Source organism: Arachis hypogaea, chromosome 17, assembly GCF_003086295.3.
Source record: "Arachis hypogaea cultivar Tifrunner chromosome 17, arahy.Tifrunner.gnm2.J5K5, whole genome shotgun sequence".
NCBI lineage: Eukaryota > Viridiplantae > Streptophyta > Magnoliopsida > Fabales > Fabaceae > Arachis > Arachis hypogaea.
The window spans coordinates 104,359,376-104,363,763 of record NC_092052.1 but is presented as its reverse complement, the minus strand read 5'-3'; the positions used below and the strand labels follow the sequence as shown (position 1 = coordinate 104,363,763).

Here is a 4,388-nt window from a genome sequence, read left to right as displayed (position 1 = left end):
CTTGAGCAAAAATCAGATTCAGAGGCTGAAGAAGGACTGCAGATGCTGTTGGATTCTGACCTCCCTGCACTCAAAGTGGATTTTCTAGAGTTACAGGAGTCCAAATGGCGCACTCTCAATTGCGTTGGAAAGTCGACATCCAGGGCTTTCCAGCAATATATAATAGTCCATACTTTGCCCGAGTTTAGATGACGCAAACTGGCGTTCAACGCCAGCTTTCTGCCCTATTCTGGAGTTAAACGCCAGAAACAGGTTGCAAAGCAGAGTTAAACGCCAGAAACAGGTTACAAACTGGCGTTTAACTCCAAGGAAGACCTCTACATGTGAAAGCTTCAGTGCTCAGTCCAAGCACACACTAAGTGGGCCCAGAAGTGGATTTCTGCATCATTTACTCATTTCTGTAAACCCTAGTTACTAGTTTAGTATAAAAACTACTTTTAGTGATTTATTTCACATCTTTGGATCATTTTTAGATCTTTGGAACATTTTTCCTTAGACGTTTAGGGGGCTGGCCATTCGGCCATGCCTGGACCTTGTTCTTATGTATTTTCAACGGTAGAGTTTCTACACACCATAGATTAAGGTGTGGAGCTCTGCTGTTCCTCATGAATTAATGCAAAGTACTACTGTTTTTCTATTCAACTCAAGCCTATTTCTTCTCTAAGATATTCATTCGCACACAAGAACATGATGAATGTGATGATTATGTGACGCCCATCACCATTCTCACTTATGAACGCGTGCCTGACAAACACATCCATTCTACATGAAAGCAAGCTTGAATGCATATCTCTTAGCCTCCTGATTTACGATCAGAGTCTTTGTGGTATAGGCTAGAATTATTGGCGGCCATTCTTGAGGTCCGGAAAGTCTAAACCTTGTCTGTGGTATTCCGAGTAGGATCTGGGAAGGGATGGCTGTGACGAGCTTTAAACTCGCGAATGCTGGGGGTAGTGACAGACGCAAAAGGATTACTGAATCCTATTCCAGCAGGATCGAGAACCTACAGATGATTAGCCGTGCAGTGACAGTGCATTTTGGACCATTTTCACTGAGAGGACGGGATGTAGCCATTGACAACGGTGATGCCCAACATACAGCTTGCCATGGAAAGGAGTTTGAGTGATTGGATGAAAGCAGTAGGAAATCAGAGGTTCAGAAGGAATAAAAGCATCTCCATACGCTTATCTGAAATTCTCACCAATGAATTACATAAGTATTTCTATCCTATTTTATATTTTAATTATATTTTAATTATCAAATCTCCATAACCAATTGAATCTGCCTGACTGAGATTTACAAGGTGACCATAGCTTGCTTCAAGCCGACAATCTCTATGGGATCGACCCTTACTCACGTAAGGTTTATTACTTGGACGACCCAGTGCACTTGCTGGTTAGTTGTGCGAAGTTGTGAAGAAGAACTAAGATTATGAACGTGCGTATTAAGTTTTTAGCGCCGTTACCAAGGAATGAACAATCACGATTTCGTGCACCAAGTTTTTGGCGCCGTTGCCGGGGATTGTTCGAGTTTGGACAACTGACGGTTCATCTTGTTGCTCAGATTAGGTAGTTTTATTTTATTTTAAGCCTTTTATTTTTTTATTTTTTTATTTTTTTGTTTTCGAAAAAAATTTCAAAAAAAAATTTAATTTGTTCTTCAGAATTTTTAAGAATGAATTCTAGAGTTTCATGATGATTTGTTAAAGTCTGGCTGGCTGTGAAGCCATGTCTAATTCTTTTGGACCGAGGTTTCAACTTATCATCTCAAGAGTCCTTGGACTCCCATCTGATCAGCTGTTGTATGCCTGATTTGTATGCTGAAGCTTGGCTGGCCATTGGCCATGTCTAGTGTTTTGGACCGGAGCTCTCACTGAAAGCTCGGCTGGCTAGTAAGCCATGTCTAATTCCTAGACCGGAGCTTTAGACTAACATTACATGATTCCTGGAATTCTTATTAAAAATTTTGAAATCCTTATTTTTCTTTTTCCAAATAATTTTCGAAAAAAATACAAAAAAAAATACCAAAAGAAAAGAATTTTTAATAAAATCATAAAAACCAAAAATAATTTTGTGTTTCTTGTTTGAGTATAGTGTCAATTCTTAAGTTTGGTGTCAATTGCATGTTTTTATAATTTTCTTTAATTTTTGAAAATTCATCATATGTTCTTCATGATCTTCAAGTTGTTCTTGATGATCTCCTTTGTTTGATCTTTGCATTTTTATGTTTTGTGTCTTTTCTTATTTTTCATATGCATTTTCAATTTGTTAGTGTCTAAACATTGAAAATTTCTAAGTTTGGTATCTTGCATGTATTTCTTTTCTTAAAAATTTTCAAAAATAAGTTCTTGGTATTCATCTTGACATTCAAAGTGTTCTTGGTGTTCATCTTGACATTCAAAGTGTTCTTGCATGCATTGTGTGTTTTGATTCATAATTTTCATGTTTTGAATCTTTTTGCTGTTTTTCTCTTTCTTCGTTAAAAATTCAAAAATAAAAAAAATATCTTTCCCTTATTCTCTCATAAATTTTCGAAAATTTGGTTTGATTTAGTCAAAAAAATTTTAAATTTAATTGTTTCTTATGAGTCAAATCAAATTTTCAATTTAAAAATTCTATCTTTTTCAAATCTTTTTCAAAAATCAAATCTTTTTCAATTTTTCTTTCATAATTTCGAAATTTTCAAAATTTATTTTCAAAATCTTTTTCTTATTTCTATTTCATATTTTCGAAATTAATGCTAACAATTAATGTGATTGATTCAAAAAATTTTAAGTTTGTTACTTGCCTAGTAAGAAAAGTTCAATCTTTAAATTTTAAAATCATATCTTTTTGTTTCTTGTTAGTCAAGTAATCAACTTCAATTTTCAAAATCAAATCTTTTAATTTCCAATTCAAATCTTTTTCAATTTCAAATCATATCTTTTTCAAAAATCCATTTTCAAAATCTTTTCTAACTTCCTATCTTTTCAAATTTGATTTTCAAATCCTTTTTCAACTAACTACCTAACTTTTTGTTTGATTTTAAAAGTTTTCTATTTCAATCATATCTTTTTCAAAACCGCCTAACTAATTTTCTCTCTCTAATTTTCGAAAACTCCTTTCCCCTTTTTCAAAATTCTTTTTAATTAACTAATTATTTTAAATTTTAATTTAATTTTATTTCTTTTTTTAATTTTCGAATTCTAATTAATATTTAATCTAAAAACAAAAATATTTTTATTTTATTTTAATTAATTTTCAAATTTTTCTCTTCTCCTTCTTCTATTCTCCTCTTCTTCTACTCACATAAAGGAATCTCTATACTGTGACATAGAGGATTCCATATTTTCTGTTCTCTTCTTTTTCACATGAGCAGGAGCAAGGATAAGAACATTCTTGTTGAAGCTGATCCGGAACCTGAAAGGACTCTGAAGAGGAAGCTAAGAGAAGCTAAAACACAACACTCTGAAGAGAACTTTACTAAAATTTTCGAAAAAGAAGTAGAGATGGCCGAAACCAATAACAATGGTGGAGGTGCAAGGAAGATGCTTGGTGACTTTACTGCACCAAATTCTAACTTCCATGAAAGAAGCATCTCAATCCCTGCCATTGGAGCAAACAATTTTGAGCTAAAGCCTCAATTAGTTTCTCTTATGCAACAGAATTGCAAGTTTCATGGACTTCCATCAGAAGATCATTTTCAGTTCTCAACTGAATTCTTGCAAATCTGTGAGACTGTTAAGACCAATGGGTTGATCCGGAGGTCTACAGGCTTATGCTTTTCCCGTTTGCTGTAAGAGACAGAGCTAGAATATGGTTGGACTCTTAACCTAAAGATAGCCTGAACTCTTGGGATAAGCTGGTCACGGCTTTCTTAGCCAAGTTCTTTCCTCCTCAAAAGCTTAGCAAGCTTAGAGTGGATGTTCAAAACTTCAAATAGAAAGAAGGTGAATCCCTCTATGAAGCTTGGGAGAGATACAAGCAACTGACCAAAAAGTGTCCTTCTGACATGCTTTCAGAATGGATCATCCTGGATATATTCTATGATGGTCTGTCTGAATTATCTAAGATGTCATTGGACCATTCTGCAGGTGGATCCATTCACCTAAAGAAAATGCCTGCAGAAGCTCAGGAACTCATTGACATGGTTGCAAATAACCAGTTCATGTACACTTCTGAAAGGAATCCTGTGAGTAATGGGACACCTCAGAGGAAGGGAGTTCTTAAAATTGATACTCTGAATGCCATATTGGCTCAGAATAAAATATTGACTCAGCAAGTCAATATGATTTCTCAGAGTCTGAATGGATTACAAGCTGCATCCAACAGTACTAAAGAGGCACCTTCTGAAGAAGAAGCTTATGATCCTGAGAACCCTGCAATACTAGAGGTGAATTACATGAGAGA

At 34.8% G+C, this 4,388-nt stretch overlaps 1 non-coding gene across 1 annotated transcript; it reads right to left on the bottom strand.

Moving 5' to 3' along the window:
- Positions 1-3,888: 3,888 nt before the first annotated feature.
- Positions 3,889-3,996, bottom strand: LOC112767593 (small nucleolar RNA R71). The gene has a single exon (XR_003185035.1). It is a non-coding gene; the product is annotated as a small nucleolar RNA R71 (small nucleolar RNA).
- Positions 3,997-4,388: the final 392 nt, after the last annotated feature.